The sequence below is a fragment of the Parasteatoda tepidariorum genome, chromosome 2 (assembly GCF_982258835.1).
Source record: "Parasteatoda tepidariorum strain Cologne lab strain chromosome 2, Ptep-v5.0, whole genome shotgun sequence".
Taxonomy (NCBI): domain Eukaryota; kingdom Metazoa; phylum Arthropoda; class Arachnida; order Araneae; family Theridiidae; genus Parasteatoda; species Parasteatoda tepidariorum.
The window spans coordinates 23,467,143-23,486,068 of NC_141756.1; the positions used below are offsets into that span (position 1 = coordinate 23,467,143).

An 18,926-nucleotide genomic window follows, 5' to 3' on the forward strand; every position below is an offset into this window, starting at 1 on the left:
TTTCTCTAAAGCATGCGAACTGTAGGTTCGCCTACACAATTACTTAAAATCCAACGTGCTGGAGAATGATACTTAAATTTGCGAAATCTCCCTATTACTTAGAATTTTAACGCTCATCATTATAATAGTAAAATTGCAACAAACATTGACCCCATATGTGACCAATATTTACTTCAATGCTGGGATAATCCTTTACCTATTAATTAATTAAATTTAAGAAAATGCAAATTACTTTTAGGTCAAGTGAATAGATTAACAAATCACTTATTTTTCCAGAGCAGTTAAGTTAATTTCTCAACTATATTAGTGATATTTTGATCTTTTAGTTTTTGTTCAAGAAATGATCGCATTTGAATCTTCAATTTAGTAAATTATGTCGTCTGGATAACAATTTGAAAAAATAGACATTTTTTATTCCGCAATAGCTGTTCCTGAAATAAATTTAGTTTAAAGTTTCTTACGAGCTAAGTAATATTATATCAAGAACTACATGGTATTGTAATAGATAGTCCACTTCAGGTACACAATTCTTATTATAAAATCATTTAGCGAATAAAAATTTCAGGGCATATGCTTCTTTTTCAAAACATTCATAGCCGAAATTAAATTTATCACAAATAAAACGCGTTCAACTTTTGTCAGAACAAAAAGATCACATTCCTGAGTCATATTTCATTTAGTTTTATTCACTCATATTTCATTTAAATGCGTAAGTAAATTATTTAAGGAATTATTTTTCTAAGGTACAAAGTACCTATTGTTTGAGTTGTATGAGCACAAGTTATCAAGCAGAATAGCTCGAAAATTATGAGGTATTGCACTAGATAATACACTTGAAAGTCTTACTTAAAAATCCTTTTTAATACGAATGCAAGAACATAGATACAGTACATAATGATAACTCGATGTAACACGATGTGCAAAGACTGAAATCACAGAAAACTCGTCTTTCGTCGTCATGTATACCATTTAATTACAAAAGCAAGGAACTTCGTAAAATGTTTTCGAATGTATAGAGGAGCGTGAACCGGGCATATCAAACAGAATAACAATATATCTGACTCAGGAATCACGTCGTATCGCAATAAATGGTCAATTGAAAGCAAAAATATGATTCTGTGCATTAGATAACAGTAAAATCTCTTTTCAAAAGTCCAATCGTTGAAAAGCGTTGGCAGAACAGTAACCATGAACACGGTAATGAACACCCTCGCCACGTGACTGAAGTCAATCATTAGAATGTAGATCACTAATGATAGTATTATTGCTGCTTTGGTTAGACTGCTTTGTGTGATAGGGCCATTGCGGTGTCGAAGATAGTTGAGGAAATGAGTTGCCAAGAAAACATTCAGTATGGATTCCAGGAAGGAGATGAGTAGTATACCTACGTAACACAAAACTCGAGGACACCTGTAAGAAAGAATTTTGATTGAGCTTAAGCAGTGATTATTAAGCCCAGTAAAATTAGAAGTTTTCATCCAAAGAATTAATAGCTAAATTGTTTTTAACAAAGAGCTTTGTTATGTCCTTATAAATGCAGCCTAAGAACTCCTCTACTTTTCGTAGATTCCCCCTTGCTTCACTTTTCTTTAGGTAAATGGGAGTTATTCCTTTTTTTAGGTGAAATAGGGGCAGCTTCACTTCTCTTAGGGGAAATAGGGGTAATTTAATCTAACTTTAGGGGGATACTTCCCTAACTACTTAAAATTTTATACCACTTATAATTTTAGGAGGAATAGGAATTACTTCCCTGCTTTTAGGGAAATGCCTTTAGATTCCCTTTTTTAAGGGAAATGGAGGTTGCTTTATTTTCTTTTTTCGAAATGGAAATTGCTTCCCCTTTTTAAGGGAAATAAGGATGCTTTACTTCTTTTAGTCTCACAATACCAGTTGTGTCTAATACCACTTCAACCACTGGAGTCAATAATAGTTAAGCAATTTTTTTTACAACTATTCTGAAAAGAAAGAAAACGAATAGTTCCTAATAACACTGGTACTTTTTCATTCTTATTTACTCATTAGATTTTGAGAAAATAAATAAACAGCATTTCAACTTAATTGGCTAAATATAATCAGTTATCTTTAGTTTATATTCTTTCTTAAATGTACTGCCAAAACTGTTGTAAATGTAGAATAAAGAGAGCTAGTATTTCATCATAAAATATAGTTTAATATTTATTTTTTATTACTGGTAACCAAACACTTGAGTTCATTTACATTTAATAATTATTTACTCTTAATTTCAAAACAAATATTAAAACGTAATTAATTACTCTTAATTTCAAAACACCAGTTAACAGAAATATGTAAGGTAATATTGTAGTTTAAACCCAACGTCTGCAATGTGTGCTACCTAATAAACGGCAATCTATGTGATTTGGTGTTTACAAAATTATATGCATTGGTTTGCATATTCAAATATTTCTTCTTTGTGTGTTTTAGTACCTCTTCATTAAATTTCCTGTTCAAAGCAAAATTAATAAATAAGAAATGTTAACTCTAAGTTGTCACTAATAACGGCTAATTTTGATGTTGGCGACAGTTTTCAAAACTCATAGCGTTTACTAAAGTATTTTATTGAAATACTTTATCATATTAACCATACAAGATAATGCTCTATTTTGTAAGCTAATGACAAAAAAATCACTTACATTATCGCCTTTGCATTACTACCCTAATTTATGAATATAAAGAATTTCAAAGAAATCAGCAGAAGAGTTCTAAAAAAGTTAGATGGTTTTCAACAAACGGTTCACAAGTTTTATGCAAAACCATTAACTTAGCTTATAACTCTGTTTCTCTTTTAGTGATGAAGAATACGAGAGAGAGATTTTTGTTTTTGATTTTTTTAAATTTTTCTTTTCATTATAATGGGATACCTGTTTGTTACGTTACGTACTCTAGCCTGATTGATTGTTGAAACACGCCATTTGTTTACTTTATCGACTGTTCTTTCTATTCCATTTCGATTAAGCCAAGCCCGTCAAGCATCAATTTTCTTAAGTAACATCTGTATATATTAACATATTTCTCTTAAGTAACATATTTCTCTTACACGGCACCAAAAAAAAGCCTCATTACAACTTCCCGAATGGCAACGTTAGAAAATCGACCAATGATTGCTGCTAAAAATGTCACATGAGGTGGCTCAACATATAGCACTTTTAAAAACGGAAACAATAACCAGAGTGAGCATTATCAGGTTGTTCAATTCAGATTCATGCCCTAAAAACATGATAATATTTAATTTAAACTGGCTCAACATATAGCGATTTTAAAAACGGAAGCAATAACCAGAGTGAGCATTATCAGGTTGTTCAATTCAGATTCATGCCCTAAAAACATGATATTTAATTTAAACTCAATTAGGAATTAATTAATTAATTGAAGTGAGAATGCTTTAAAAGGCCACTGTTGAATTGATATTTTTCTACTGGGAGCTACCTAAACGTCTAAAAAACGTCTAAGTGTTTGTATTGAATTTTTTATATTTCGCGTTTATTTATGCATTGAATTTTCACGCTTTAAAATGCAGAATATTAGTGAAGCTTCTAGGGCTTTTAAACGTAATGAAACGTGTTGGAAGAGCCCAAGAAAGTGTTGAGGAATGTTATGGAAGACATAGATTGCAGAGATCAAGTGCAATAATAAGTATTGGCAGTAGTCAAGGGGAACTGCCAAAATCAAAACTTCCCGATTAGAAATGCAGCATGGTGACCTCCACGTGGTAGTTCTCGGGTAATGCTAATAGCCATGTATTTTAATTTATTGTATGTAAAACATCCTTATTTTGTTCTAAAATGTTAAGTACTTTATCACAAATGTTAATTAATATAGAAATTGATTTCAATAATGCTGATCACCAAAAAATATTTCATTTGGCGATAAAACAAATTTTTGTGTTCTTGAAAATGAAAGACTTTTTTAGGGCTATTATCTCACAAGGAAAAGTTAGGGTTTAAAGTTTATATTTTTAAATAATAAATTTTTTTTCTAAAACTTTCAGAATTTCTAGCATTAACTAATTTATTATACACATTTAGTTGAATTTAGGTGAGTAACTGCAATATTTGATAATTTATTTCGCTAATATGTTTCTCATTTAGCTATCGTTTAGATTTTTTCACCATGTACAATCTAAATAGCTAATCTACTTTTTTAAAAGCCAATAAGAACATTGATAGAATTCTTCTACATAAGTACAATACTGTGTCTTTGATGATAAAATACTATGTCTTTGATGATAATATACTATGTCTTTGTGCTAGAACATTGTGTTCATTGGCGAGCAAGCGTGAACCACATAGGATTGCGTAGCAATTCTCGGGGGTTGGCGAGCGTTAGCGAGCAGGGGGCGGAGCCTCCTAGTATTCTATATTCTTTCACAAAGATTTAAATTCCTTCAATATATTATAAAAGTCAATTATCTTCTTCAGTATTTGGATAATTTTTTTGCCCGGGGCCAAAATTAATAAAACACTCGATTTAAATTAGTAAAAAGTGTTTGCGTAGGAAATACTTGACAAACGCCTTACACTTAGGATAACATCATTGTAAGGAATATCGAGAAAGTGTATACCACTTTACTTTAAAAATAATTAAAATTTGAAGTTTCATAAAACCTTGGCACTCATTAAATATACTGCTTTATTCAATTTTTTTTTACTAATTTATGTATAAATTGGGAGGAAATTTATAAAAAACTACCGTCATATTTCATTTAAAAAAAAACGATATCTATTTACTACAATAAAAACCATGAATGAAATTTGCACTACGCTCACGTAAGTCAACTGCCTTTCAAATTCCCCACATTTATAAGTACAAATTTCTCTACTTAAATATTTTACTAATGTTGCCAAATATTATTTCTTTTTTTTTTTAAATCAAAATAAATGTAAGCCACGAAAACTTGTATTAGCCAGAGAATCAGTGGCGTGCTGAGGGGGGAAGAAGCGCGGCATCCAATCAACTAATATAATAAATTTTAATTCCGTTGTTACATACACATACATATTCCTTTTTATTCCGAATTGGGGCATAGGGTTTCTAACATTACTTTGCAACAACTATTTGAGGCCAGATATTTTTCTATGTTTTCCCCATTGTTTTAAATTCGTTTACCATGGTCCTGCGCCAATTATTTTTAGGTCTTCCTCTTTTTCTACTGCCAAACAGAAACTTGTTTTACTTTAAATTTTTCAGCTTTACGTAGAACACGACCATTCCATTTCCATTTACGTTTTTTAATTTCCAGATCAATCGTTTTCTGTTTTGTTTTTCTAAGGATTTCTGCATTACAAATTTAAGGGAACCTCTTGACACGCAAAATTATTCTTAAACAGTTAATAAATACTTGACATTTTTTCATGTTAATTTTAGTGTTTAATCTATTCAGCATGTCTTCATCAGTTCCACTTTTGTTGTTAATTATTCTTCCAAGATACGTAAAATTGCTTACCTTCTCATTATTTTCTAAGAATCTGTCACTTAATTGTTTAAGATTAATTTCTAAAATTTTAGTTTTATTTCGGTTGAGCCCCATTTTCTTTGCAGTTTAAAATGTTTGTGTTTGTTTGCATGTCTTAAAGGGTGTTGGTCAGTAAACATAAGTCTGCAAAATAATGATCAGAAAAATACTCAGCAATAGTTCCATCTTATACCCCTTTAATTTTCTGATACTTTCTTTATAATCCAGTCAATAGCATTTAAAAAAATGTTGGAGAAAGTACCCTGTCTAACACTGGAATTCACCTTGAAGGACTCTGATAGTCGGCATGGATAACTCATATATTGTAATTTTTATATATATTTCTGATAATATTTACAAAGCAATTCAATAGTACTTCAACAACTTCCAGTGTGTTTATAAGTGTAAACCGCCGAAAACCTTATTAAAATATATAAAATTTAAGTATATTGAAAATTGTCATTCAATAGATTGTTCGACTATTATTAGGGCTGCAAGTTTGTCGCTGGAAAAAAGACCCCAAATTTGCGGAAAAATCGCGGGAAATTTTGAAAATTACACAAATTCTAAACATAAAAAAATTTATTACATAAATGATGCAAAAAACAGAAATTGCGCAAATAATAAGAAAAAAGCTTAAAAATACACAACAAAAGTATTTCTTTGAATTTCAAGCAATATTAATATTTTTATTTAAATGAACAGAATTTTCGTACAAGGTATTGTACATTGTCAGATTATTCTCATTTATCCTTCGTCCTTCATCACTTAATACATTTTTATACTTAGAAAACGATCTTTCTGCATCAACGCCACTTTTGCCAATTTTGGAGCATTCGGTCTTTAATTTCCAAAACTCGATCAATTTTCCTTCACCAACGCGCAATTCCTTGAGCGTTGCTTTGTAAGAAGTAATTGCTGTGAAAACTCAAACATTCTACATTCAAACTACTAGTCACAAGTCCCTACTAACTACTAGTCGCCCCCTTCATCTAAGAAACTGATCCATATTTAAGAAATCAGAAGAAGCCGCCTAGGCAAAATTAACTGGATATGTAGAAGGGCAGTAGAAATTTTATTGCTCAGTGCAATAGCATATATAACAATTTTTCTGTCAAAGATTTGATTTATAATAACTTTTCTTCTTTTGTGATTCCAATTTCTTTTGTACTCTTACTGACTTCAGGAAGGTAATTACCCTCCCTAAGTGTAGAAAGACCACCTTAGTTGACAAGATTGTGATTATCTCTTATCTCTGAACTATTTTCATGTCATTTTGCTATTGATTCACTCCCCTAAATATCTAATCAATTTTACATGTTCAATTTAAGGTTCAGGAAAATAAAAAATTATGTTTAATAAAAATAATAAGTAAAAAATGAAAAAAAAATCAAATTTTAAGCAATTTTCGCGCAAGTCAAGACTTATTGAGAAATTCGCGGATTTTAGGAAAAAAGATGACAATTTCGCGGAAATTCGCGCCGCGACAAACCTGCAGCCCTAACTATAATCCTTAATGTTTCAATATGGTGGACAAAGGATCTGAAACCTGCTAGCTCTGGCCAATTGTAATTTTTATTCTGTACTGCATTATTCTAAAGAATAGTTTGCTATATACATTTAACAAAGTGAATCCTCTCCATTTGTCACATATCGTCAAATCACCTTTCTTGGTAGTTTTACCACCCTAGTTATTACTTTACTAATATTTTTACAAGAAAATTAAATTTTTCAGTAGATAAATACTTGACTTAAATGTTTTATGATAAATGAATTTTAAAAAAAAATTAACTAGTGAAACTTAAGGCCATTAAAATATTTTTTTTACAATTGAGAAAATTAACGATAGTTTAATTAAGATAAAGCTTTTCAAAATAAATTCGCACAACTTAAATGTGGGAATTAAAATTGTGGCAAAAAAATATTGATTTTTTATTATTGATTATTTTTTCCATTGTCAAAATGTGTCTTCAAAATAAATATGAATGCTGAAGGAAAAGTATTTTGTGACGGCTTGAAACTCGTTCATAGGCAGGATTTGAAAACCAATCCGACGACAAACCTCAATTGAGGCAGTTTTTTCAACCCATGATTTAAAATGTTGTGACGTTTAATGGAGTCAATCCAGAAAGAAAAAGCATTTGACCAATTGGTAATCAGTGATCATAATAAAACGGTCACAACTTTTATATGTTTTTAATGTAATAGAGATATTTTTATTTAATATTTTTTCTTGTTTCATAAAGATTAAATTATTATTTTACTGTTCATATGCATCCACACCTCTCTGTAAGCCACCGACGAAAATTTTTAACAAACCTCAACGATTCAACCGATTCATTCAAAATTGTTCTATGCTAAATTAACTTGATAACACTTATTCAATAATTACAAAGAACGAATATAAATATTTAGATATTTTTTTACCTTTATCTCTAATCCATATCCACTGTGTGGTAAAATAGTATACTCTTAGACAATTGGTAAAACGTTATTCTGCAATTATTGCAAGGCATGATGAGATAGGAATCAAAATTTATTGATTAAGACCACTAAAGTTACAGAGCAAGAACTAAAATATTATTAAAACAATTCTAAACCAAAACACAGCAAATTACAATTCATCTGGAAATAAATATATAATTAAACCTTCATCTTTTTTACAGTATTCCGTATTCCAACGGTGCTGCCATCAATAACCAGGAATTCTTTGTCAAGAGCAACGCAAAGTCAGATTCTGGAACGAACTGGAAATGTATCAGAAAATCAATCAGTATCCAAGAAACCAGGGAATGGATCAAAGTATAGTGAAATCTCGAAAGAACATTCCAAGGCATAAAAAGAGTGTAGACTAGTGTAGTCGCATAGAGTGTAGCATATACCCTAGAAACGGCACTGAAAGAGATCATGGCAATGTTGATTGTAGCTGCCGTCCACACAAGTGCCTTCACTGCTTTACTCTTCTCGAAGAGATCTGCTCGACGAACTCGAAACTTTTCGACAGCTACGGTTGCAATGCAAACAACTATGAGTATGGAGTTAGCATACTGCTGACATGGTTTAAAAATAGGTTCAATTGCATCCCTCCTGAAAAATACGCAGAGCACAAAAATAAGAAAACTGAAACATTCGATATTTCTATATACATGCACAAACTAAATTTCTACATTCCCGTGCAGTGCGGAGAAAAAGAATTTGATCTAATGATCGGATTTCCACTGTCTGTAAATCAATCTCAATGGCTTCTGGGGATGACTTCAAATATGTTAATAAACGCAGAGCAGTGATGGCTCAGGGGATAGAGCGTTTGCCTTCCAATGAGGTGAACCGGGTTCGAATCCTAGCAATGGCTGGTCGATACAAATTCCGCATAAGGCTTGCACCAAACACAGGACAGACGTGAAATATCGTCAGTGGTAGATGTATCACGGATGAGATCCCCTTACAGTCAGACAAACCATGGGGGGTTCTCGCGGTCTTCCTCTCTGTGTAACGCAAATGCTGGTTAGTTCTATAAAAATTCCTCCACGAAGGCAAAATTTCTCCCAATACTTGATTCAATAGTTCCCTTGTTATCTGGATTGGGATCAAAATTACAAGGCTACGGAGTTGAGAATTAGTAGTCGTAAACCCATAAAATTGGGTCGGCTGTTCAACGACGGTTATAAAAAAAAATGAAAAACTTGTAAGAAACATAATGCGTAAGTGAATAAAACAGTTAAAAATTGAATAGAATAAAAATTGAACTTAATTGAATTACATGACGTTTACGAAATGTACATCATATCTCCTCAGACCATAAGACATTCTATGGAATGCTAAATGACTAACCAACTAAGTATAAAATGCACCATTCTGTAAAATGCCTTGAATGCCAATGTTTCATGCGTTTGGCTCTTAAGCATTATATAATAGACTTCTTTAGTGACAGTCCTCATTCATTTTTCAAAATATTTTTTTCTCTTTATAAAATAAACAATTTTAAAACATCTCATCACGAATTTTTTCATATTTTTTAACCCTCCATGAACAGTCGATCGAATTTTCAGTTTATGACTACCAATATTCAACTCCGTATCCTTGCAATTTTGAACCCAATTCAGAAGACAAGGGAACTCCTGGATCAAGTATTGGGAGAAAATTTGCTTTCGTGGAGGACTTTTTGATGGAATAATCTGAATTTGCATTGTGGGGAGGAAAACCACGAAAACCATCCACGATTAGTCTAACGGCAAGAGGACTAACTCATAATCCGTCTACTACTGAGGATATTTTACGTCAGCATTGTGGTCTGTGTGAGACAGGTTCGGAATCAACCTGCCATTGCCGGAATTCGAACTCGGTTCACCTCATTGGAAGGCGAATGCTCTATCCTCTGAGACACCAGGGCCCCTAGAAGGATATTTGTCATTTTACAAATAACCTAGAGGAATTAAAAATAATGCTTAGGTGAAATATAAAATTCTGAGATTTCATATTAGATAGAAGAATACCAGATATTTTTTTTAAATTGTCTAGGGTAATCGCCAGAATGCTGACGTTTCATACATAAACTTTATGGAGTTTTCTGAAAGCAATATTAAACTAGCCAGCTCAATGATTTTAATTTCTGCATATTGGACCGTGGTGGCTCAGGAGACAGAGAGCTCGCCTTCCAATAAGATGGCTAGTCGATACGAATTACAGGCCCGGCTCACATCGATCACAGCGCTGACTTTAAATATCCTTAGTGGTAGACGGATTATGGGTTAGAGTTTCCTTGCAGACTGATTGATTGTGGGAGGATTTTTCCCTCCATGCGGGTTTGCTCCATCGAAATGTCCTCCACAAAGGCAAATTATTTATGTAGAATTTTGAACGATAAATATCCTTTTAAGGCTTTATTCGTTTATTATTCAAGCAATGTGCTAAGAAATATTCGAAAAAAAAGCAAGCTGACAAAATTTAATGTATATACATGATAAATCGATATAATACAAATTATTAAGTTTTTAAGTATACAGATGATGTATATAAGAAATAGAAAAAGGTTTGCAATTTTAATAAATTTTTGTTCTATTTCGCACCTTTGTTTCAGGGAATTGGATCCACGATCCTTTAAATATGGTAAAATACCCACTATCTGAAAAATACAGTAATGATAAAGATTTACCCCTTAAATGATAATTTCACATTTTCACTCTGAATAGGCTTATTATAAATTTTTTGTTTCTCAAAAACTACTTGACCAAATTCGCCCAAATAATGACATTATTCATTTATATTTACATAGTTAAAAATGATATTACGATATATATCCATCTTATAAGTTAAAAATATTTGACCTTTATTTAAATAATCAAAAAAGTTAGTATCTTTGTATAAACGAATCTCGTTTAAAAAATTTTCAATTATTTTAAAAAACTTTCTCAGAAATAACGAAATTCTGAAGAAAGTAAAATTAAAATTTAAGAGTCCAAGCTTTCGATTGATCTCCTGAATAAAGTATAAGGTGCGTAGTTTCCAGTTTTCAGTAATCCTTATTTATTGAGACAAAAATCAAAATACGTCCGAAAAAAAGCGATGTTTATTCAGAGAAAATACGTTGTTGTACCAGATTTTATAACTTTAAATACAGTCTGAACAAATGTTTCAGCATCTAGTTCTTCCAAACAATAGAATATCATCCAATATATGAAAATACAATCATTACATAAGAAGTAATTGAGGAGTTTAGTTTTATATTTTGGGCACTGTACCTACAAGCTGTGAAAATTTTAAGTAATAAAAATACATCAATGTTACATATGCTGTTAGAAATTTTAAATTATTATTCTGCTTATCAAAATCAACGAAGTTAGCCATTTTTTTTACAGAGGAGGTCAATAAGTAAACTATTCAGCACTTTACATTGATAAAATTTATTCATGAGCAATTTAATATCATGTTCAAAATTATGAAATAATTTTAAAAGACAAAAAAGCATTACATACATTTCTATTAACTACGTTATCAATAAAAGTAAGGAAAACAACATTTCTTTTTGAAGAAAAACACCTTGCGCAATACCATTTTTATTTCAGAAAATTACAAGTGCCAATTTTAATGTTACAATGTAAACTACAAATGCTGGGATTCTTGAAAATATTTAATCATTTTTAAAAAAATTTTGAAGTGAGACACTTCATAAAAGGATTTTGAAAATTTGTAAATCTTGCAAATAATTTAAAATTAAAACATTAATATGTATTAAAAACATTTATTCGAATATTGTTGTTTTAAGTTTTCCTACTTTTTAGGTAATTTCTAAAATTTTTTGCTGCAATTAATTCTAAACTGCAATATGAAAACTTTCCTACGAAAAAAATATAATAGTATAAAGTACGCTCATTTGTGAGAACATACATGAAAATATTCACGAAAATACTATTGAAAATATTACGATAACTTTTTTATTTCCAATTAGTTAAAATTTACTTTAATTATTTTTAGTATAAATAACACGTTGTTTATGAGAAAAAAGTTTCGCTTATTCAAATTATATGTCAATTTTAAGTTAAAATTTTATATACTTAAAGAAAATACTTACATGTTTGCTTGATAAACTTCTCGGATTTAAAATGCAAAAGGCGAAGAAGTTTTAACACGTTTATTAAAAGAAACTGTACGAAGTAAACGTTTTAGAAAGTTAAATTAGATTTAAAAATGCGTCGCTTACTACAGATTTCTGCTAAACTGCACCCCTGATTGATTTATTTTAGTGTTTATTGGTACAACATACATTTGCAAGGGGCCTCCCTGGCCCAGAGATATCGCTCGCCAAACGCTCTGTTAAGCGTAGAGGTTGCGGGTTCGAATCCCGCCGTAACCCTGGATGCATTCTTTGTGATGTTCTTCTCTGTATTGTGCTATCTGTCCTTCAACTTGACAACGATTTATAAGCCTTAATTGAGCACACAAGTCTGCAATTGTATGTTGTACTAATACATTTGCAAGCTTATGCGCTCAATTAAGGCTTATAGAACAATACAGAGAAAGACAGCACGAAGATACATCTAGGTTAGCAGCGAGTTTCGAACCCGCAACCTTCACGCTGTGCGTAGGCAGCGTTTGGTGGGTGATATCGCTCTGTCATGGAGGTCCCTTAATTTATTTTCATTTATTCTTTTGTCATTGTTGTTGTTGTAGTTCATTTACGTCACACTAGAGATGCACAATGGGCTATTGGCGACGGTCTGGGAAGCATCCCTAAGGATGATCCGAAGACATGCCATCACAATTTTGATCCTCTGCAGAGGGGGTGGCACCCCCGCTTCGGTAGCCCGACGACCTGCACGCGAAGTCGAGCACTTTACGGTAGAACAATTTAACTAGGACCAATACCGCACACCCTCGGTCCCTACGCAGACTGACCCAAGTAGTCACCCACCCGCACACTGACCGCAGCCAGTGATGCTTGACTTCGGTGATCTGTTGGAAACCTTAACGATTAGTCTACTGCGGGACATTCTTTTGTCATATAAATTTTGGACAAGTTCGATTTATAAGCACTTGTTAAGATAAAGAACAGACAGCACATCACAACGATGCATTCAGGGTTAAAGCGAAATTCGAGCCCGCTACCTTTACGCAACGGAGTGTTTGGTGAGATGGTGATACTGCTCAACCAGGGAAGGTCCATACCGATTTATTTATTTAGCTTTTGCACATACATTTTCAGGCTTGTATGTTCATTATAGCGTGAAGCTTATAAACCCTTCGTGACTTGAAGAACTGATAGTACATGACGATCTCGAAGATACGTTCAGGATTACGGTAGAATTCGAACCCGCAACTTCGGAAATGCTACAACGGAATGGCGAGACTACTTGCAAGGTCTCTATAGCTAAGTGGTGATCAGCCACTTGGATGGTTGTTCTTGCAGCTTGTTTACGTCGTACAAGAGCTGCACAGTAGGCTATTGGCAAGAGTTTGAGAAACATCCATGAGGATGATCCGAAAACATGCCATCAGAATTTTGATCCTCTGCTCTCCCGCTCCAACAACCAAACGTTCTGAGCGTGAATTGAGCATTTCACGATATAACAGTTTAACAAGGACCGATACTGCACACCCGCAGTCGCTTTGCAGGTTGATGAAAGTGGTCACCCAGCCGCACACTGACCGCTACCAGTGATGCTTAACTTCGGTGTTTTACTGTGAACCGTGTAAGAACGATCAATCCACTGCGAGACCCATTCGGATTGATAAATGACTAGATAGATGCTAAGATTCTCGTACAACACCTCAACCTAACTTTTATTTTCTTCATTTTTGACTCACTCAGCTTGTTAAAGAAATATTGAGGATTTATAAGTTATTGGAATTATAAGATGTCGGCTTTATTTTTAATTTCTTTGGTGTAAAATCACTCTTAATTCGCCTACTGCGATGCTATCAAATCGAACGACAAATTAACAACATAAATAACATAGATAATATTAACAGATCGTCTGATTTTTTCAAACTGGCCACTGCGATGTGGCACTTACCATATGATATAAGTAAGAAAAAATCTTCAAAACAATATCCTATATTATAAAATATTTATTTCAAAAATCATGGTTCCGTACTTTAAGTGAAGCGTGTTACAACTAAAATTACATCGTACAATAAGCAATGACATTCTGAAAATAAGTTAGGTAAAAAGTGTACTGTTTAAATTTATTAACAGAAATACACATGCAAAGCACACAACAAAATGGTTTTCATGCATAATGCAATAACATTTAGTATATATATATAGTTTATATAGTTTACTTAAAAGCACAGTTGATAATCCAACATCATATGATAAAAATTTGACTAAAAATCATTCATGAAATAAAATTTTTAGATTTTTGCAAAACTTAAATGTCTTGTCATCTGCTCCTAAAGTATCAGAGAGGTAATTTAGCTTAATCCTAGTATACGTTACGCGGTGGATTTGGTGACATTTAAAAAGGCCATAATGTTTGGAATCAGTAGTTGTAGATTTGGTTCGACATAGTTGGTTAGATATAGTTTTTTTCTCGTTTAGTACCACTATCCGGTGTACATTTTCAACGTATACCCTACACCGATGTCGTCTTAAGGTTGTGCTACATCCCGGTATACCAACATTTTCGCGACAATGGTCAATGTATCATTCCATTTGTTGGCGACATTTTTCAAAATCAAATTAAGCATGCATCGTATACTAGGATTTTACGGTAATTAGATGACACAGAGAGTCCAATTTTAAGATGAAAAAGCCCTACATGTTGATCCACTGAGATATCGATCAGATCAATTCATTGTATTCCAATTTAGACATCTGCGGTGAAGGATGTAAATATCCATGGAGATAGAATAAATATTAACTGCAAATCTGATTTTGGAATCAACAGATAATGCAGTAGAATGTTTCTTATTGCCCAAAAGCTAAACAAGTGCATCCAATGGAAGAAAAACCTTGTTCTAAAATTCCAGTTTTTATAAATAGAGATAGATATAGCGGTTGTAAACAAAATGAAGTAAATCCTCAACACCAAGCTGAAGGCACTCGTCATAATGTATATTATGTATGTAATGAATAAAGTAGCCGTGATCATGGTATTGATTTCAATAGTGTCTCCTATGTAAAGTTTCAACTCTCTGATAGCTTCAGTAGCCGTTAAAGCAACAAAAAATCCTGCCGGAGCAGCCTTGAGCAGCAGCAGCAAAGAGTACCAAATTTGATTCCACCTGGAAAAAAAAAATTCTTGAAAATTTGAAATACAGCTGATGAAAATAAAACGTCATAAAATTGTCAGTTGTTTTAGCATTTTGCGTTAAGGGGTCACAGTACCTTTGCAGAAATTTCTTTAAATAAAGGTATAATCATTCATTTTGTGGGTGCTTTACATGATCATTTAACTTATAATCAGTAATTCATCTTCAAAAACTAATTAAACTGATTAATTTTTTTAAAATTTAAAAAAAAATTCAAATTCAAATTTTTAAATCCCCAGATCTTTTTTATTTTAACTTATTTTAAAAAAATGCTTTTTTTCTTAGTGATTACAATATTCATCTTAACAATTTTGCGCATTCATTTTTTGAAATAACAATTAAAATAATTTTTATAGATTATTTTGTAAAAACGTAGCAGAAAAAGGTTAAAAATTCCTGTTAGATATGTATAACATGCTGTAAAAATTGTAATATCTCATAAAATGCTTATTCCATGCACAGTTTAACTAAGTGTATTATGTTTAAGATAAAAAAAAGTTTACTTTATCTTAAAAAATTCCTTAGGGAATTAAGATTAAAACTCAAAATAATCACCTATGAGAAAAAGCACTTTAAAGTTTGTCTGCTGAGCAAGTTTCTGCATTAGGGAAATCTAAAATCATTCATAACTTTTTTAAAAATGTTGATAGAGATGATTTTTTGCCAGTGCACTTGAAATAATTTGAAGTTTTATTAAAAGCAATAAAAATTTTTTCGATGTTTTGGTCATTTTTTAGGTACTGTGACCCCTTTTGCGTTTAAGTAACTATAATAAGTAGCAGACCAAGTGTAATAATAATTACTGAAAGAAATTGGTCCTAATGAATTCCGCAATGCACCACCTTTTATATGATTTATAATCTTTGCTAAAAGAAAAGTATACACATAAAGTTTCGAAATCAATGCGTAAGCTGGTAAAAAATAATAAATATAAAATAAAATCTGACAAATCTCGATTGTGGAAGGCGGAAATAAAAATATTGAAATTAGTTTCCGCAGGAAACACTAAGAGGAATGGAAAATTGACTGTTAGGAACAACTTCAAGTTTCATGCGGCAACCAAACTGGCTTTGAAGGTTCATAATCCCGCCTTCTTCAATAATGATTTATATGATTTTTACAGCAATTGCTTAAATATTAAGATGTAACCCTAAAGGGTTTTTTTTTACTTCATTTATCATGGTTTCTAAACATATATTTCAAGATCTGACATGATGGAACACTTTATATAAAGTGATTTATAAAAGCTGTCATTATGGAACAGCCTGTATAAAGCGATTTATGAAGATTGCGATCACTGAGCACCGCTTTAAGGCGATTTACGTTAAAGTTTGCTTTAGGAAAATCGACAACAATAGGACTGTGAGAAAACTAAAGAACTGAATAAGCTTCAAATGTGCCAATTAAGTGAATTAGAGTCGCGGTGGCTCAGGGAATAGAGCACTCACCTTCCAATGAGGTAAACCGGGTTCGAATCTCAGCAATGACTGGTTGATACAAATTAAGCCCCCGGCTCGCACAGATCTCAGTGCTGACGTAAAAATGTCCTCCGTGGTAGACGTATCATAGGTTAGAGTTTTCTTGCTGTCAGGCTAACCGTGGGAGGTTTTCGAGGTTTCCTCTCCATGTAACGCAGATGCGGGTTAGTTCAATCAAAATATCCTTCACAAAGGCAAATTTTTAGCAATACTTGATCCAGGACTTTCCTTGTCCTCTGGATTGGGTTCAAAATTAGAAGGCTACGGAGTTGAACACTGGTATTCACAAACCTTAACATTGGGTCAGCTTTTCAACAGTTCTTATAAAATTAAATGAAGCCAAGTGAATTAATATTGCTGAATGAACAAACATCATATTAAGTGTAATTTTGAAATATTTAACATTTTGTTTTAATTAAGTGTACGGGCTTAATTTGTTTTTCTCGATCATTTTGTGAATAATCACATGATAGATCAATATAATTTCTGACAGGGTTTTTTAAATTTACTAATATGTCTCATAATATGTTCTTCTTTTAAAATATTCAATTACAATTTTTCATGAAATTTCCATAACAAAACCTTATCTTTCTGATTCGAACAGAATAAAACAGCAAATTTTGGGAAATATTATATGCATAAAGAAAAAGCTTCACATTTTTCATAGATCGATATATTTGCTTATTGATTTATTTATTCAATATAAAATATATTTCCGCTAGCAAAATCTTTCAGTTAATTACTTAGTAAACACTTGAGTACATAAAAAACTTTAACTAACCAAGAGCATAATACTTTTATTAAAAAACTTTTTCAATTATATTTCAAAAAAGAATATTTTTTGTTAAAAAGGTGGTAAGGAAAGTATTAAAAGGATTTTTTTAAGAATTGATTTATTTATATCAGAGACGGAAAATTACTTACATTTTATTACATTAGATACTGCAATTTTAGTCTTTGTAGATCTCAAATTTAAAAACAAAAACTTCAGGCAAAAACAGACCGTTTCTGTCAGTTCGCATCAAAAATGCGCCACATCAATATTGAGACGAATTTATTTTTTATTTATTGGTACAACATGCATTGGGTCTCGCAGTAGACTGATCATTAAGACACGGTTCCCAGCAGATCACCGAAGTCAAGCATCACTGGCTACGGTCAGTGTGCGGGTGGGTGACCACTTGGATCAGTCTGCGTAGGGACCGAGGGTATGCGGTATTGGTCCTCGTTAAACTGTGCTACCGTAAAGTGCTCGACTTCGCGCGCAGGTCGTCGGACTACCGAAGCGGGGGTGCCATACCCTCTGCGGAGGATCAAAATTGCGATGGCATGTCTTCGTATCATCCTCCGGGATGTTTCCCAGACCGTCGCCAATAGCCCATTGTGCAGCTCTAGTGCGACGTAAATTAACAACAACAGCAACAGCAACAACATGCATTGGCTTGTTTTTTCATATAAGGCTAATAAACCTGATCAAGTAGGACGGATAACACAATACACAGAAGGACAGCATCCAGGATGACCGCGGGATTCAAACCCACTACTTCTAAGCTTCGCACAGTGTTTGGTGGGTGATAATGCTCTGCCAGTGAAGCCCCTAATTTTTTTTCTTGGGAGGATATAGCCTGGCAGGTTGGGAGTGGGTCAAATGTCCGAGAGATCGTGAGTTCAATCCCCACCGACCGAAGACAATATGGCGACTTGTGCGCGATAAATCTGTGGGGTCGCAAGGTCCTCCAAGTTCCCATAACAAATCAATACCTTTGGATATACTGGATAGGAGATTGATCATGCTTTGGTTCACACCAAAATCACGATCTGCAGACGGATGGATGGTGTGTGAATGTGTCCTCTTTGTAAAAAAAAAAGGGATGTGAAGTATGTATGTTGTGTTTGGATCATCTTCAAGGATACTTCCTAGATCGTCGCCAATAGTTCATTGGGTAGCTCAATTGTTACGCAAATAGAGGAACCAAAGAACCCTTTATTTCTTTACTTATTAGAACGCAGACGTGCAGGCTTTTGTGATCCATTTTATAAATGCGGTTCATAAGCCTTTGTCAAGTAGAAAGACAGATAGGACAATTTAGAAAATGGCAGGACGAAGATCCGTCCAGGGTTTTACGGGATTCGAACACACTACCCCTTTACTGCAGAGCGTTTGGCGGTTGATACCGCTTGGCCAAGGAGGCCCCTTGACATTCAGTGGTTATGCCGTACTATTACAG

At 32.9% G+C, this 18,926-nt stretch overlaps 2 long non-coding RNA genes across 2 annotated transcripts; both read right to left on the reverse strand.

Annotated features, from left to right (window-relative positions):
* Positions 1 to 840: 840 nt before the first annotated feature.
* On the reverse strand, positions 841 to 12,210 carry LOC107438498 (uncharacterized). Its single transcript, XR_001583383.3, has 3 exons — positions 12,039 to 12,210; positions 7,898 to 8,557; positions 841 to 1,410 (listed from the first exon to the last, which is right to left on the reverse strand). It is a non-coding gene; the product is annotated as an uncharacterized LOC107438498 (long non-coding RNA).
* A 1,807-nt stretch (positions 12,211 to 14,017) lies between these two features.
* On the reverse strand, positions 14,018 to 17,800 carry LOC107438496 (uncharacterized). The gene is made up of 2 exons (XR_001583381.4): positions 17,623 to 17,800; positions 14,018 to 15,193 (listed from the first exon to the last, which is right to left on the reverse strand). It is a non-coding gene; the product is annotated as an uncharacterized LOC107438496 (long non-coding RNA).
* Positions 17,801 to 18,926: the final 1,126 nt, after the last annotated feature.